Genomic DNA, 18,587 nt, shown 5'->3' with positions numbered 1-18,587 from the left:
AGGGGAGATGGGAGTAGGTGCATCCATTTTCCTGGGAGCAAAGACGACTGAGAGGCAAGAATAATAGAGGAAAATAAAATTATGAGAGGTGTAGGTAGCGTAGATAACCACTGCTGAGGATATACATTAGAACAAAAGGACAATCAGCAGGATTTTGCAGGTGAAACTGCTCCGATGCTCATTAAGATCCCGCTGGATCTGACCACAATTGCAACTTTGCATTCCTGCCCAGTCCTAGTAACCAGGCATTCCTTGCTTCTCAAGAACCTAACTACCTCCACCCTTAAGAACGTTCAAAAGCTCTACTTCCATTGCCTAGAACCGAAGACTCACAACCAATGGAGAAAACCTGCGTCCATCTTACAAGCAGTAATATCACCAGCCTGAGAACATTTCACAAGAAGGTATTCCTTTCTGAGTCCAACCATTGGAATCCAGACACAACTTCACCAGGTACAATGAGCAGGCAGGAACTGAACAAGCCCAGCACTGGACAACTGGAGAAATGGAAAAGGCTCACTTACCACGTGGCACGGGAGAAGCCGGGTGGGCACGCAGGGTTGGGGGCAAACAGGTGATTCTGGGTCCTTGCCACTGCCAAGACGGAGACTTCGCTTCTAGCTTATAGCCCACCCAGCTGGCACTGGCTTGGGTCGTGGGCCACCACCATCAGTATCTTCTTTTGATCTCGCCACGTGAACAAAGTTGGCTGATCTAGGGAATGAGAGAGAATGGATTAATTTATTTACCCGGCATTCCCCACCTGTTTTGAGGTTCATTTTTATTTTATTTTGAAATACAGCATGGAGACAGACCCTTCCATCCCAACCAACCCATGCCACACAGTGACCAATTAATCTACTACACTGTATACATTGGAATTTGGGAGGGAACCAGAGCACATGGAAGAAGCCCATGCAGTCACAGGGAACACGTACAAACTCCTTACAGTCAGCATGGGAATTGAACCTAGATCACTGGCGCTGTAATAATGCTACCTAACTGTGCCACCCTAAAACACAAGCATCGCCTCGAACACTCCCACCTCAACCCTTCTTTACCCAGTCTCTTATAGCTTGTATTTTCTTCATCCTGCCTCTAACTTGATTTCATTTTCTCCAAAGGCCCAACACATCTTCAGTTCTACCATAACTTCTCACATTAAAGCCGCTTCACCTTAATGTGATTGTTGACTAACTGGAACCCTGTAAAGCACAGGCTAAGAAGGGATAAGTAGCCCCTGGTGAAGGGTTTCAGCCCAAAATGTCCACTCTTTTTTACTTTCCATTGATGCTGCCTGACCTACTGAGTTCCTCCAGCATTTTGTATGTTTTACAATGGGCTGAGATCCTCTTCAAAGTTCAAACTACATATATGTCATCATATACAACCCTGAGATTCATTTTCTTGTGGTTAGACACAGTAAATCCAAGAAGCACAAGAGAATCAATGAAAGACGGCACCCAACAGGACGCACAAACAAACAATTTACAAAAGCCAACAAACTGTGCAAATACAACAAGAAAACAATAAATAATTAAGCAATAAATATCAAGAACATGAGATGAAAAGTCCATAGGTTGTGAGAACAGTGATGGGTCAAGTGAAGTCATCCCCTCTGGTTCAAGGGCCTAACTGTTCCTGAACCTGATGGTGTGGGTCCTGAGGCTCCTGCACCTCTTTCATCGGTAAAGAACATGGCCTGGGTGATGGGGGTCCTGCATGATGGATGCTGCTTTCCTGTGATGCGCTCTGTGTAGATGTGCTCAATGGTGTGGAGGGCTTTACCCCTGATGGATTGGGCCACATCCATTGCTTTTTCATTCAAGGGCCTGGTATTCCATACTAAGCCAAGACACAAACATTCAATACACTTTCCACCATGCGTCCATAGAAGTTTTATTGTCATTCCGATTCTTCACAAACTTCCAAGGAAGTCGAGGCGCTGCCATGCTTTCTTTATCACTGCATTTATGTGCTGGGCCCAGGACAGATCCTCTGAAATGATAACACCAAGGAACTTAAAGTTGCTGACCCTGTCCTCCTCTGATCTCCTGATAAGGACTGGCTCATGGACTTTTGGTTTCCTCCTCTTGAAGTTAATAATCAGCTCCTTGGTCTTACTGACATTGAGTAAGAGGTTGTTGTTGTGACATCACTCAGCCAGATATTCAATCTTCCTCCTTTATGCTGATTCGTCACCACCTTTGATTTCGCTAATGTGGAGAGAGTCAAGCAGGTGAACCAGACGGAGACCAGATGGTTACCCTTGAGAACCACCAAGTGAAATGATGGGGCCTTAGTCAAAACGTGATTGAGAAAGGAAGGACAATGAGGTTGGTACTGGAAATACTGTACACAACCAATACAGAGAACAGATTTGTTCCTTACATACAATGCAAGCATAGGGCTCTGACCGAACATATCATGGAAGACCAACTCATCTCCTCTGGATAATTCATTGTTGTAATGTGCAGGCATGGAAGAAGTATCCAACCATAAACAAGAGAAACTCTGCAGATTCTGGAAATCCAGAGCAACACATACAGAATGCTGGAGGAACCCAGCAAGTCAGGCAGCATCTACAGAAAACAATACAGTTGATGCTTCGAGCCGAGATCCTTCCTCCGAACCATGGAAGAAGTGTATAAAGGCGGAAGGGGAATAGGAAAGGGTAGATCAGAGACTGAGGCTGAAGAGAGCAAGGAGAGTTGAGGAGAGGGGAAGCTGTGAGGATGAGGCAGAGGTGGATAGGGTAAGGATGAGGAAATCGTGCAGGTTGAGGAAGTGGAGGAGAAGCGAGGATGGTGTGGTCCAAGGAGGGAAAGTGGAGGTGTGGGGGAGGGCAACTGTGTGTAGTCACTTTAATCACAACAATTCATTGGGGCAGTACGGTAGCATGGTGGTTAGCATAAAGCAAATACAGCACCAGTGAGCTGGGTTCAATTGCCACAAGCTTCTGCAAGGTCTGATCTCCCCGTGACTGTATGGATTTCCTCTGGATGCCCAGTTTCCTCCCACATACTGGTTAGTAGGCTAATCAGTCACGTGGGTGTACTTGGACTGGATGGAGCTGTGAGCATACTGCATCTCTAAATGAAATAAGTAAATAAAAGATATACGGGAGAGGTACTCTAACATGAAAACACGAGGAAGAGTTCAGGCAGTTCGCCAAAAGTGAATAAATCCTATCCTGGTTAACACCGACGTGTTGAAATCAAAATTTTATTGTGCAAGCAAACCAAGGGGTTCCTGGTGGAGCAAGGGGGAGGAGGGGGCATTTTTCACCGCTGCCTATCCCCGGCTCCACACAGGGATACGGTGCTGACAGTGAGCTTACTATCACAGTCCCTGCGCCAGCGGACGTACACACACGCCAGACTGCAGTGCGAGCCAAGGAATTTCCTAACAGCGCATTGCTGCAGGGTCCTTGGGCTCGGTTTGGGGATAATGTAGGCCTGCCCCAAACCCTCGCAGCGAGGAGCCTCACTGGGATATTCATTGCTAGAGTCACCAGTGACGCATTCACGGTAGGAGTGCAGGCAGTTGGGGAACGACGTGCACAAGGGTTTACTGAGCAGCTCCACTGCGGCTGGAACTGGGTGAGGAGATATCTGTTGGGGGGGTAGGGGGAGATACCTCTAATACACACGCAGCAGCCATGCATTGTTGCTATCAGCACTGGCATGATATGCACAATCACACAATGCCCCTCCTCCTTTCTCCAATGGTCCACTCCCCTCTCCTATCACATTCCTTCTTCAGCTCCTTTGCCTTTTCCACCTTTCATTTGCCAGCTTCTCACTTCATCTCCCCTCCCCCACCCACCTACCTTCCCCCTCACCTGGTTTCATCTGTCACCTTCCAGCTTGTGCTCCCTCCCCTCCCCTCCCCAACCTTCTTACTCTGGCTCCTTCCCACTTCAGTTCCAGTCCTGAAGAAGTGTCTCGGCCCAAAACATTGATGGTTTATTCCTTTCCATAGATGCTGCCCGACCTGCTGAGTTCCTCCAGCATGTTGTGAGTGTTATCACACATGCAGTTGTCCATGCATTGCTCCAGCAGTCCTTCCATACATATTTTACATATTTGCAATGACTTCCTTCAGTGTTCAGCAAACCACGGGACAAACCGAACCAATGAGCTTCTAACACTGGTATTACTAATATTATACTGAAAACTATATATTTCTTACAGCTGTCATCAAAACCTTCTGCTTCTTCCTTTAGACAAATTTATGCAAATACTGAAAATAACTGCAAAACACCAAATGTTACAACGTACACTCAGTTGTCACTTTATTAGGTACGCCTGTACACCTGCTCGTTAATGTAATAATATAATCAGCCAATCACGTGGCAGCAAGTCAATGCATAAAAGCACGCAGACATGGTCAAGAGGTTCAGTTGCTGTTCAAACATCAGAATGGGGAAGAAGTGTGATCTACTTTGACTGTAGAGTGATTGTTGGTGCTGGACAGCGTGGTCTGAATATTTCAGAAACTACTGATGTCCAGGATTTTCGTGAACACCACTTTTCACCGTTTACAGATAATGGTGCGGAAAACAAAGAACATTCAGTAAGCAGTGGTTCTGTGGGTGGAAACTCCTTGTTAATGAGAGAGGTCAGAGGAGAATGGCCAGACTGGTGCAAGCTGACAGGAAGGAGACAGGAATTCATATAACCATGCATTACAACAGTGGTGTGTAGAAGAGTATCTCTGTACCAATACATTGAACCCTGAAGTAGATACATTCAGTGGCCACTGTATAATCCATTTCTGAATTTATTTTTAATCGTGTTTCAAAATAACCTGACCCATTTAATCCTTTCCTGCTGAAAGCAGCTATAAAAAAGACATTAAATAATTTCCCCATGTCACCTTCCTGGAATTATATCTTCACATTTCCTAACCTTTGTCAGCTGATCAGAAGCTTTTAAGTTGAATCTGTGGGTCTCAATGCCACAGGTGCCTGTGGAGGCCAAGTCACTGGGTGTACATGAAGTGGAGGTTGATGGATTCTAGATTCATAAGGGTTTCAAAGGGGAGAAGAAAGGAGAATGAGATTGAGAGGAATAATAAATCAGCCAAGATGGATTTGCAGAAGATTTGATGGGCCAAATGGCCTAATTCTGCTCTAAGGTCTTATGGTCTTATGGATAGAGCCCCTGGGTTTAGACCCAATGATGAAGGGCCTGTGATATATTTTCAGGTCATGACACAGGTGACATGATGTGACACACCCACATCCCTCTTGATTGGTAAATGCCTCTGGCTTGAGAGATGCTGTCAAGAGTATTTCTTTCAAAAATATTTTGAAGAAAAGTATGATAACGGACCCTTCTGGCCCAACAAGCCTTCTCTGCTCAATTAACCGACAAAGTTGTATGACTTTGGAATATAGGAGGGAACTGGAGCACCTGGAGAAAGCACGAATTCCTTAAAGGCAACCCAAGTCGCTGGCACTGCAACAGCTTTACGCTACTGATGGCCTGTATTTTGTAGCAGGGAGAGAGTGAAGCCACAATGTGCCAGTGTGGAGCCTGTGAATGTGGAGCTTGGTAGATGGAAGGCCAGCTCTGAGCTCCTTCTTACTATGTCCCAGGGTTTGAGACGCCATCCAGTGAATCAGTCTCTCAGTCCCAACCTAACAACCCCTCTACAACCATCTCTCAGTACAGTCACTCATCTAAGCTCCTGAGAATTTAGGTCCTTTCTACTCAATCATTATTTATTGAGATACAGCATGGAATAGGATCTCCCAGCCCTTCAAGCTGCTCTTTCCAGCAAATCCCCCAATTTAATCCTCGTCTAAACACAGGACAATTTACAATGACTGATTAACCTACCAAATGGTATGTCTTCGAGTGTGGGAGGAAACCAGCGTACCTGGAGGAGACCCATGCAGTCACAGGGAGGATGCAGAAACTGTTTACTGGCAGTGGTGGGATTGAACCCGGGCCTCTGGTACTGTACTGTGCTAACCATTATGCTATGCCTCTTCCTCAAAGAACAGCCACGTCACCCCAGAAAACAGCCACGTAAATTCTTAGAGTAATACCCATTTTGTCCAAATTCCTATGAAGAGGATTATGGGATGTAAGGGGGAAGGTTTAGATTCATCACGGAGTAGATCTATACGGGACATCACAAAATCATGTGTTGTAGGACCTGTTTTATAATCTACTGTTCTATAGGACTGGGAAGAACGATGGTTATTGCTCTGCTGGCATCTGGTGACCTAATGAAAACCGAGATCATACTTAAGATTTTTCTGGTCTTCAGGATTAATTTTGATGTGCCATGGTAACATAGAGGTTAGTGTAATGCTTTCCAGTGCCAGCGATCAGGGTTCAATTCCACAGTTGAAATCTTGGGCTGTGACCCTTCAGTTGCTTGAGATTTCCAGCATCTTCAGAATCTCTTGTGTTGATTATTCTGCAGCCCAATCCCAAAATGGCCTTTGCCTTTGTTACACAGGAACACACTGGCTGAGAGAAATAACTTTGCATGATAAAGAGATATAAAGCTAAGAAACAGGTCTCTGGCCCATCTTACCTGTGCCAAAATGCTACACTTTGCCCTGTCTGAAGCAGCCATCATCTGTGTGCACTTCTACCAGATATCCTTTCAACTTCCTCTGCTCCCATCCAAATCCAGAACCCCAGGAACCATTCCACAAAGGATTGATACCCTTTGTCCATCTGTCTCCTGAGCCATTTTGGATAACTTCCCTCACTTCTATGCTGAACTGATTCCACAACCTACAGACTCTATCACTCATGTTCTCCATGTTACCTATCTATCTATTTATTTATTAATTATTGTATTTGGACAATTGTCTTCTTTGCACACAATGATTGTTTGTCAGTCTTGGTGTGTAGTTTTGTCATTGATTCTATTGTGTTTCTTTGTTCTGTGAGTGACTGCAAGCAAATGAATCTCAGAGAAACATAAGATGACATATTCATACTTCGATAATAAATTTCCTTTCAGCCTTCTGAATCCTCTCAGGAAGGTTGTGACGGTCCTACAGGGTGATGACACGAATTGGACAGAAGACTCCAGTTGCAAATTAATCAGTATTTTATGCAGTTTCAACATCGCATCCTCAGTCCAGCACTCTGTGCCTCTCATTATAAATCCCAGAGCTGTAGATCTGGAGATGTCAGGATGGAGCTGGAAAATGGTATTGAGCCGAGTCACCTAGAGTCATTGTACACTCAAGGGGCCAGATAACAAACTCTTGCCATTCCTTGTGTTCTGATATCTGCACTGTGTTACTTCAGCCATCAAGTGTGCAAAGTGGAGACAGTAAATTGGTTTATTATTGTCTGATGTACCAAAGTACAGTGAAAAACCATTCACATGGATCATCTAATTTCAATGCTGCAATGAGGTGTGGTGCAAGGTAAAACAATAAGAATGTAGAATAAAGTACAGAGACAGTGCAGTGCAGGTAGACAATGAGGTCCTGGGTCTTAATAAGGTAGATTGTGAGGTCAAGAGTCCAACGTTTCGTACTAGTAAGCCATTCAATAGGCTAATAATAGCAGGGTAGAAACTGTTCTTGAACGTGGTGGTATGTTCTTTCGGGGTTTTGTATCTTCTGCTCAATGGAAGAGAGGGAGAAGACAGAATGTCTGAGGTGGGAGGACTCTTCAACTATGTTGCCCACTATACTGAGAGACTGAGAAGTACGGACAGAATGTATGAAGTGGAAGCTGGTTCCTGTGATGTTCTAAGCTGAGTCCACAACTCCACAGTTTCTTGTGGTCATGGAAGAGCAGTTGCCCAAGTTGGTGCTGACTTTCATTGATTCTATTATGGCTATTATTCTATTATGAATTTATTGAGTATGTGCAAAAGAAAATTAATCTCAGGGTTGTATATGGTGACATACATGTACTTTGATAATAAATTTACTTTGAACTTTTGAACAGGCAAAGGCAGGTTACCGGTGCCATAAAACCAGTCACTTCAGGTAGACAGGGTTGGCAGCTCACCTAGGAGAAGGAAGAATCTAATCTGAAACCTCCGCTGCCTTGCGGCTGTACCCAATTTGGGAGTAAACCCCAAGGAAAAATCCAGAGCTGGAGTCTCTATGCCAGTACTCTGTTGAGTTCAACAGAGACTGGCAACTCCTGCAATGCCGCTGGTGCCAAATCCCTGCCATTCCTCTGGATACGTGGAGAGGAGGAGCCTGCTACGTGAGCAACAGCTTGCTCTCCAGATTGTACTGCCCTGGTTTGCTTATCGTGTGGACAGCTGGGATTCAACATCCATCGTCGACTCTGACTAACAGAGGGCCTCAAAGCAATGCAGTCCAATGGCTATAGTTGACAATATTGTCTAAACTCATCCCCACATTTCAAAGGGGCAATCTTATTTTGCCTTTCAAAGCCACTGTTTAAGCCCAGCACCTGTCACTGACTCAGTACAGGCAGCAACCCAAGGAAAACTCTGACTTACAAATGGAAAGAACAGATAAATCCAAAGGGAGTCAGGTCACGCAAAGTGCAGTATAAATCCACACCGCAGTTTGTGTGATACAACATTAACCACTGATGTAATATTGCACATGAGCGCTATAAATAACCATGCCAAACAAGTTTTTCAAGAGGCGGTCTGCAGTGAGCCCTGTTGCTAAGTGGAGAACATCTGACTCATTGTTGCTAAGCTCTTGCTAATATGGGATGATTTTCTTTTCAGGAGATCTCAGAAATCCTTGCTCCATCAACATCATTAGTTTCCAATCTCAAAATTTGGTATCCCACCAAAGACTCTCGCAAATTTCTACAGATGTACTGTGGAGAGCATTCCAACTGGTTGCATCGCAGCTCAGCACACCACGGAAACCAGCCTCCCCTCTGAGGGCACTCTATAGTTCTTGCTGCCTCAGCAAAGCAGGTGGTATAATCAAAGACTCCAACCATCCTGGACGTTTCTCTCTTCTCACCAGCCCATGAGGCAGAAGATACAGAATCCATAAAGTACAGTACGTACTACCAGGCTCAAGAACAGCTTCTATCCCACTGTTAAAAGATAACTGGGAAGCCTCTGGGACAATAAAATGGACCATTGACTTCATAATCTATCTTTTCAAGGCCTTGCCTGCAGTGCACTTTTTCTGTAGCTGTAACACTTTACTCTACATCAGGGGTTCCCAACCTGAAGTTCTTTTTTGAATAACACTGCATGATCTCTCATGCTCATCAGAGGGGGCTGACAGAATCTTCAGGGTCTGGATGGCTGATGAACCTCACACATACTCCCTCACCAAGTTAAGATGCACTGTGAAGATCTGACACATGATTGATTCATGAAGACCTTGCCCTGTACAGTACATCAAACTGGATGGTGTCCCATCATTGTAAGGTTGCCGGTCATTCCAGGAGCCAGTATAAGGAAGTCTTTATACAATTCTACACCATTTTTGGTGCAATGTTTACCTTGGGGTCCTCATTTAAGGAGTGGTACTTTGGAGCCGAGTCAGAGAAGGTTCAATAGACTTATTCCTGAGGTAGTGTGGTTGTTTTACAAGCAAATTTAAACAGGACCTGCTGATTCTACTTGGAATTTAGAACACTGGGCAATCACCTTAATACAATATGCTGTAGCTGTGAGTATGAGGAGACTTATCAGTACCAGCACTACCACTCAAAAAGGCTGATCTTACGCCTTAGCATTTCAATGTCACTTTCCTGAACTAATTCCGTTAATATCCAAGGATTGAAATAAAGGACTGGAAGGTGTCTGGTTTTGGTATATTGTTGTTGCAGGCACCAAGATACACCGACCGGAAAGCTTTTGTTTTTGTGCCATCCAGTCTTGGTAGGCTGAATGTTGAGAAGAAGTTTCCCCTCATGGGGAGGAGATCTTGGACCAAAGAGCATAGTCATAGGAAAGGGTCTACCCACCTATGACAATAAGGAGGAATTTCTACTCTCAGGGAACCGAGAATCTTCGGAATTCTCTTCCAGAAGGTGGAAGTTCAGGGATCATCAATTCAAAGTTGAGGCACACTTTTGAGTTACAGGGGTGGTCAAAGGTTGCCTGAATAGGGCAGACAGATCAGTCATTCAGCCTTTAAATTAAGGAGGTTCTGAGTTTGATCCTTTGATTCTCTTTGGGAGGATTTCAGTTTGGACAATGTCCAGAAATACAAAACAGCCCATAATAAGAAATCAGAATAGGAAAACTAGACAAGTTTGTTGTTGTGATCCACACAAGGCAAAATTTCAATGTTAGCATTCACTTTGAGAGGACTAGAAGATACTATAAAAGCAAGGATGTAATGCTGAGGCTTTATAAGGCATTGGTCAAACCACATTTGGAGTATTGTGAGTAGTTTTGGGAAAAACATCTGAGAAATGATGTGCTGGTTCTGGAGAGTCCAGAGGAGGTTTATGAGAATTTCTGGAATTAAATGGTTAATGTATGAGGACCATTTGATGGATCTGGGCCAATACTTGCTGGAGTGGAGAAGAATGAGGAGGGATTTCCTTGATCTTGTCAAATGGTGGACTGGCCTCAATCGTATGAACTCCAGAAGCCATCATTCTGCCAAGTGCATGGAATTTACAGAATTCCCTTTCCACTAATCCAATATTTAATTAAGCTGCATTTGAGTCAAGGGACGGAGTGACTCAGTATTTTGGGAGATGTTACAGCACAAGACAACTGTCCTTCACTTCAGTAAAGGTTCCCCAACACAGTATATCCACAGGCAACAGATATCCGAAAGCAAGGGTAAGAAAGAAGAGGGAAATGAACGAGCAACAATTTTCTGTAGATACAAGATACGATAGTTAAACATTAGCTCTAATACACATCATTGTGTTCAAGGTTTGGAGCAATTTGAGTGTGCAGTGGACTAATAAACTGAAAAGCTGCAGCACAGAAACACACGTAAAACATTGGAGGAACTAAGCAGGTCAGGCAGTATCAAAAGACCACAACACATAGAAGCAAAATTAGGCTATTCGGCCCATCGAGTCTGCTCTATCATTCCACCATGACTGATTTATTATCCCTCTCAACTCCGCTCTCCTGCCTTCTTCCCATAACCTTTGACACCCTTACTAATCAAGAACCTATCAGCCTCCACTTTAAATATTCCCAATGATTTGGCCTCTGCAGCCTTCTGTGGCAATGAATTCCACAGATTCACCATACTCCGGCTAAAGAAATTCACTACCTCTATTCTAAAGTGACATCCTTCTATTCCGAGGCTATGCCCTCTAGTCCTAGACTTTCCTACGATCAGAAACATCCTCCCCATGTCCATTCTATCTAGGCCTTTCAATATTCAATAGGTTTCAATGAGATCTTCCTCCCTTCACATCATTCTTCTAAACTCCAGTGAATATAAGCCCAGAGCCGTCAAATGCTGCTCAAACATTAACCCTTTTATTCCGGATAGCATTCTCATGAACCTCCTGTGGACTCTCTCTAGGTATGTATGGGAAGATGATTCAAAGTAGTTTATTGTCATTCTTCAGTACCCGAGTACAAAGGAGAATGAAGTAATTGTTACTTCAGTTAAATATATCATTATAAAAGCACAATAAACATATAAAGCCAGTATATAAAATACAAGATACCAGGATAAGAAGAGGTCTCCCCCGCACCCCCCAAACCACCTTCTTATTCTGAATTCTTCCCTCTACCTTTCTGTTCCTAATGAAAGTTCTCCAACTGAACTGTTGACTGTTTATTCCTCCCTGTAGATGCTGCCTGACCTGCAGCATTTCATCCAGCATTTTGTGTGTACTGCTCTGGATTTCCAGCATCGGCAGAACCTCATGTTTATGATCCACCTCCTCAATGTGTGTGGAAACACCATCACATCCCCTCCCACCTCCATTTCTCCAGTCACAGAGAACTCAAGTAACATTTAGGCCGGGATCTTGTGGAAAAGATGCTGCTCTTTGCAACCACTGAAAGCTTGGCTTACTCTGTCAAAGCTCCAAGTGGAACAAACTCCTGATGAATGTTCTGCTCCAAAGCCACTTGTCACTGCTTAAAATCTGAGGTACAGTCAGCCATTTTGAAATGTTGCCAACTGAGAGTGGAGAGGGGACGAGGGGAAAGACTGAAAGGTCTGGAGGGGCGTGAAAATACAAGTGTGAGAAAAACGGGAAGAGAAACAGAGAAATTGAGAGAGAGAAAGAATCAGAGAGGAACTGAGAAAGAGGTAGCACAACACTTCATAGTACCAGCAATCTGTGTTTAGTTCCTGCTGCTGTCTGTGAGGAGTTTGTATGTTCTCCCTGTGACCACCTGGGTTTCCTCCCACAGTCCAAGGACATACCGGTTGGTAGATTAGTGCAGAATCAGGCCCTATAGCCCAACTTGTCTGTGCTGATCTGTAATTTTGGTTGCCTAGTCCCCTCGACCTGCTCCTGGACCATCGCCCTCCGTAGCTCTCCCACCAATTTACTCCAAACTGATCTTAAAAGATGAAATTGAACTTGCATCCTCCACTTCTGTTAGAAGCTCATTGCACACTCACACCATAAGTTGAGTGAAGAAGATCCCCCTCAGGATCCCATTAAATATTTCACCTTTCACCCTTAACCTATGCCTCTCTCGTTCTAGTCTCACCCAACCTCATGGTTTCCTGTACAACCACCTCCACTTGGGTAAGTGCTGAGATATTTGAAGGTCCTCTTACATTATCCCCCCAGGGCTGTCTCTCTTATTCCAGATAAGAACCCCTCAGTGCTGTAGAGGGGCCAAGAGACACCTAGGTCTAAACATATGCTCACTAGCCATCACACCCCCATTCCTCTTCCCCAACTCTAAGCCGGGATCTCCTCTGTTTTTCCTGGTTTACTGGGTTGACAAGCGTGACCAATCATGGAAGCGGGGAAAACAAGAAAGATCTGTGGCTTTCCAAAGCAGCTGGCTTTTGTCAATATAAATTATCGAGCCACACTGCAGAATAATTGAATAACACAGCCAAGGTAGAATGCACAAAACCTCTTCAAGTAACATTTTGTTCAGCCAAAGGAGGACTTTGTGTTTTTTTTTTCCTTTTAAAAATTAGAGCTTAGATTTGGCTGAAATACACTGCTGGCAGAAGGCACTGCTCAACAAGATTTGTGTGAAGACAAAGCTGGCTCGCATGTGGGAGAAGACTGAGAAAGAGTCAGTTATGGCCGCAGTGTGTCTGACACACTGAGAACAGGTAGTTGCTTTCTTTGTTAACACCCTGGCAGTACCAGGCACCCGTGGAGCTGTGAATTCTGACCCCGTTCATCATCCCTGCTCCAACCTGTCAATAAAATTCCTCCCAAGTGCAAAGCACCTGACTACCACCCGGGCACCTGCACTCTCCATTTCGAGAACAGACTCTGCCTCCATCACCAAGTTTTTGAACACTACTTCACCACGTTTGCTCTCTTTTTGTATGTAGTGCAAATACTTCAGTTATCTTTTTGAAATTTATTATTGTGATTTATGGGATCAGAAAAAGCTGTAGAGGTCTGTAATCTCAGCCAGCTCCATCATGGGGACTTGCATCCACAACACTAAGGACATCTTCAAAAGGCAATGCCTCAAGAAGGCCGTATCCACCATTACGGACCCTCACCACCCAGGACATGCCCTCATCTCATTACTATCATCAGTTGAAAGTACATTTATTATCAAAGTATGTATACTACAGACAACCTTGACATTCGTCTTTACAGGAGGGCTCCTTCTTTGTTCTGTTTGCCCCCAGCAAGTAGCCTCTGAGCTTCACCAAAACTGGGGGGAGGTCCAGGAGCCTGAAGACACACACTCAACATTTGAAGAATAGCTTCTTCCCTTCCACTATCATATTTCTGAATGGTCCATGAACACTACCTTGTTATTCAACTTTTGCACTACATATTTATTTGAAAATTTGTAGTAATTTTTATGCCTTGCACTATGCTGCTGCTCCAAAAACACGTTTCATGACACGCCACTGATAATAAACCTGATTCTGAAAATAATTTGTTTTTCAGGTTGGAGCACTGTGTGTGAGCATGTGCGTGAGAGAGTGAGCGTGAGCGTGCGTGTGTGTATGAGTGTGAGAGAGAGAGAGAGAGAGTGTGTGTGTGTGAGCGAGAGAGTGTGAGTATGTGTGAGAGAATGAGAGTGTGTGTGAGTGTGAGAGTGAGAGTGTATGTGTGAGTGTGAGAGTGAGAGTGTGTGTGTGTGAGAGAGAGAGAGAGAGAGAGAGAGAGAGAGAGAGACAGAGAGAGAGTGAGAGTGTGTGTGTGTGGATAGGTGGGTGGATGGGATGGAGGAAAGTGGCTTTCTCTGCTGTTGCTGTTTGGCTGAACATTAATCATGCAATATTGTCACCTCATTATAGGAACAATGTAGAAGCTTTAAAGAGAGTGAGAGGAGATTTATTAGGATGCTGCCTGGAATAGGGAGCATATCTTATGTGGGTAAAACCATATGACCATAAGATACAGGAGCAGAATTAGGCCATTTGACCTATCCTGTCTGCTTTGCCATTTTATCATGGCTGATCCAATTTTCTAGCCCCAGTCTCCTGTCTTCTTCCCATATCCCTTCATGCCCTGACCAATCAAGAATCTATCAACTTCTGTCTTAAATATACATAAAGACTTGGCCTCGTCAGATTTTTGTGGCAAAGAATTCCACAGATTCACTACCCTCTGGCTAATAAATTCCTCCTCATCTCTGTTCTAAAATGTCACCCCTCTTTTCTGAGGCTGTGTCCTCTGGTCTTAGACTCTCCCACCACAGGAAACATCCTCTCCACATCCACTCCAGCAAGTCCTTTCATCATTTGATAGGTTTCAATGAAGTCGCCACTCATTCTTCCGAATTCTGGTGAATACAGGCCCAGAGTCATCAAACACTCTTCATATGACAAGCCATTCAATCCTGGAATCATTTTTGTGAACCTAATTCGATAGGTGGAGTGAGCCAGAGCTTTTCTCTTTGGAGAGGAGGAGAGGAGGAGAGGAGGAGGAGGATGAGAGGTGACTTGATAGAGTTGTACGAGATGATAAGAGGCATAGAATAGTCAGTCAGTGACTTTTTCTCATGGTGGAAAAGCCTGGTATCAGGTGGCATAGTTTTCAGGTAATTAGGGGAAAGTATGGGGGGGAGGAATGTCAGAGGGATTTTTTTTTAAGCACAGAGAGTGGTAGGTGTGTGGAATGTGTTGCCAGAGGCAGATACAACAAGGACTCAATTAGGGACATGGATGATAGGAAAATGGAGGTGCTCTGCGGAAGAGAAGGCTGAGATTGATCTTAGAGTAGGTTAAACGTTGGCACCTCATCACTGATGTGACGTTCAATGTAAAAGGAGGCGCACAGGATCCACAGAACCTACTTAGAAGTTTCAACAGTTCATACAAACAGGAAAGAATTTCAAGAGTGAGAAGACTGTCCTACTCAAGTCCCGGGAGTGAGAGTCAAACCCCTCATCGTTCCACAACCCACCGATCCGTTCTGCTCCTGATTACTGCTAATGCTGCGCTGCATCTGCACATTTCAGACAAAGTCAAGCATAAATATAGGATTGCCAAAAATAACGAAAGCATTATTTACACAAAACATAATGCTTCATTGCTGCAGTTTAATAAGCTTTTCACATGTTGCAATGGCACTTCAGCACGCCTCATTTTAGCATACAGTAAATCCCAGACAGTCGGAGGTGTGGTATTTAAGGCAGCAAGTGCTTATTCTGTTTATAGAACATGATCCGACTCCTTTCCTCCTATGGCTTACCCCTTGTAAACACCCAATGTGATACTTCCATCCATTAATAGCACCAGTTCTTAACCCATTCAGCGCAAGGTTCTGTGCTAACTGTGAACCAGTGCCTATCCAAACACACATTGGAATGCCAGTCTGTTTTTCACCCCCTCTGCTAAAATTATGCAGTTTAATCAGTCAGCAAGGTCGTGGCTAACTAGGTAGATAGATAGATAGATAGATACTTTATTCATCCCCATGGGGAAATTCAACATTTTTTCCAATGTCCCATACACTTGTTGTAGCAAAAACTCATTACATACAATACTTAACTCAGTAATAATATGATATGCATCTAAATCACTAACTCAAAAAGCATTAATAATAGCTTTAAAAAAAAAGTTCTTAAGTCCTGGCAGTTGAATTGTAAAGCCTAATGGCATTGGGGAGTATTGACCTCTTCATCCTGTCTGAGGAGCATTGCATCGACAGTAACCTGTCGCTGAAACTGCTTCTCTGTCTCTGGATGGTGCTATGTAGAGGATGTTCAGGGTTTTCCATAATTGACCGTAGCCTACTCAGCGCCCTTCGCTCAGCTACCGATGTTAAACTCTCCAGTACTTTGCCCACGACAGAGCCCGCCTTCCTTATCAGCTTATTAAGACGTGAGGCGTCCTTCTTCTTAATGCTTCCTCCCCAACACGCCACCACAAAGAAGAGGGCGCTCTCAACAACTGACCTATAGAACATCTTCAGCATCTCACTGCAGACATTGAATGACGCCAACCTTCTAAGGAAGTACAGTCGACTCTGTGCCTTCCTGCACAAGGCATCTGTGTTGGCAGTCCAGTCTAGCTTCTCGTCCAACTGTACTCCCAGATACTTGTAGGTCTTAACCTGCTCCACACATTCTCCATTAATGATCACTGGCTCCATATGAGGCCTAGATCTCCTAAAGTCCACCACCATCTCCTTGGTCTTGGTGACATTGAGACGCAGGTAGTTTGAGTTGCACCATATCACAAAGTCCTGTATCAGTTTCCTATACTCCTCCTCCTGTCCATTCCTGACACACCCCACTATGGCCGTGTCATCAGCGAACTTCTGCACATGGCAGGACATGTCAGGACATGGCAGTTTCTGTGCCATATACTACTTGGAAGTTTCAGCAATGGTGGATATAGGCCAGTCCATCACAGGCCTTCCCCGTCGTTAAGGACATTCACCAGGAGCACTACCACAGGGAAGTAGCACCCATCATCAAAGACCCCCAACATCCAGGCCATGTCCTCATCTCACTCCTACCATCAGGCAGAAGGTACAGAAGCCTGAGGTCTCACACCACCAGGTTCAGGAACAGTTCAAACATCAGGCTCCTGAACTTGTATGCATTACTTCACCCACCTCAACTGATTTCACAACCTCTAGACTCAAATTCAAGGACTCTACAGCTCATGTTCTCAATGTTATTTATTTTCTATTTGCATAACTGTCTCCTTTTGCACATTGGTTGTTCATCAGTTTTTGTGTATATATAGTTTTTCATAAATTCTATTGAATTTCTTTATTTTCCCATAAATATCTGTAAGAAAATGAATCTCATGGTGGTATACAGTGACAAATACATTCTTTGATGATAAATTTACTTTGACCTGATACCCGGAGATGAAAGGGCTGGCTACAAATCACCTTGCTGTCAGATTTCAGCAACTCGGTGATGGCAATTGCATATTCTGATCACACAGAGTGGAAATGGTCTGGAAAGAGAGTCGGGTGTCTTGGTTGTTGACGCAAAGGACGCATTTTCGATGTACAAGTGTGTTTCCTATGTTTAGACATCTGAATCTGAATCTGGAAATGTGGCAACACTCGCAGGTTGTGCCAGAACATCCGTGGACGGTGTTGGTCATCGCTGCAAATGACCTCATTTTACTGCATGTTTTGATATTTCCATGTACACGTGAAAAATAAAGCTGATCTTTAAAAAAAAAGAAATAGGCTGCTGTGTTCCCCTATAATTAAGATTCGAGGTAAATTTACTATCAAAGTACAGATAAGTCAGCATCTGTCAGATTCATTTACTTGCGGGCATTCACAGGAAATACAAAGCAACACAATAGAATCAATGAAATACCACATACAACCAGAGGTGGACGATTAACCAATGTGCAAACAACAACAAATAATGCCAATACAAAAAGAAAATCAAAATCATAATAATAATAGTTAAGAAAGTAATAAATAATGTATGTTAAGAACACGAGTTGTAGAGGCCTTGACTGTGTCCACAGGTTGTGGATTCAGTTCAGGGTTGGGGTGAGTGAAGTTATCCCCGCTGGTTCAGGAGCCTTGTGTGGTCACAGCAATGAAGACACTTCAACAGCACTGTCAAGGATCTCCTGAAGGGGACGTCACAGGTGCTACAGAAATGAAAGTCATTCGTTTTCCCCCCAGACAGCTCCATTTTGTGGCTCATTACACTACAGCTGGCAGGCTGCGGAACAACCACAATCAGAGGAGTAAATCTAAAGAAGTAACCTCTGTGAACATCTGTCGGCAGGGAAGTGCGGTATGTGCTCGTCGGTGATACAATGAGGATTACAATTGTCACACTGTCAAGCGAATCACAGGTTAATGCTTGCCAAGTACCTCGGGAGAGCCCTTTGATAGGTTAGCAGGTTTGTACTATATCCCGGCTCTGCAAGTGAAAGGTTCTATTTAAAGCAGCTCTCAGATTGGCCTGGTCGAGGGATGGCTGAGATGAGCAGAAGCTGGGTAGGGCTCGCTACTGAAAATGAGCTGTGCTACAGCAGTCCACCTCGTGCCAAGGACTGGCTGTGATGATTACAAACAGCACAAATTTCAAAA

The 18,587-nt window shown here is 44.1% G+C and overlaps 1 protein-coding gene across 10 annotated transcripts in view; it reads right to left on the bottom strand.

Annotated features, from left to right (window-relative positions):
- zmiz1a (zinc finger, MIZ-type containing 1a) overlaps positions 1-18,587 on the bottom strand; it is a 418,554-nt gene that overhangs the window by 298,616 nt on the left and 101,351 nt on the right. For all 10 annotated transcript variants that reach the window (XM_073025599.1, XM_073025597.1, XM_073025596.1 and 7 more), the window contains exon 2: positions 525-714. The gene's annotated coding sequence lies outside the window, so the exon portion shown is untranslated. The remainder of the gene's footprint in view (positions 1-524; positions 715-18,587) is intronic.

The sequence above is a fragment of the Hemitrygon akajei genome, chromosome 21, assembly GCF_048418815.1.
Source record: "Hemitrygon akajei chromosome 21, sHemAka1.3, whole genome shotgun sequence".
Taxonomy (NCBI): Eukaryota; Metazoa; Chordata; class Chondrichthyes; order Myliobatiformes; family Dasyatidae; genus Hemitrygon; species Hemitrygon akajei.
The sequence above is the reverse complement of the archived record's forward strand: the minus strand, read 5'-3'. Positions and strand labels throughout refer to the sequence as shown.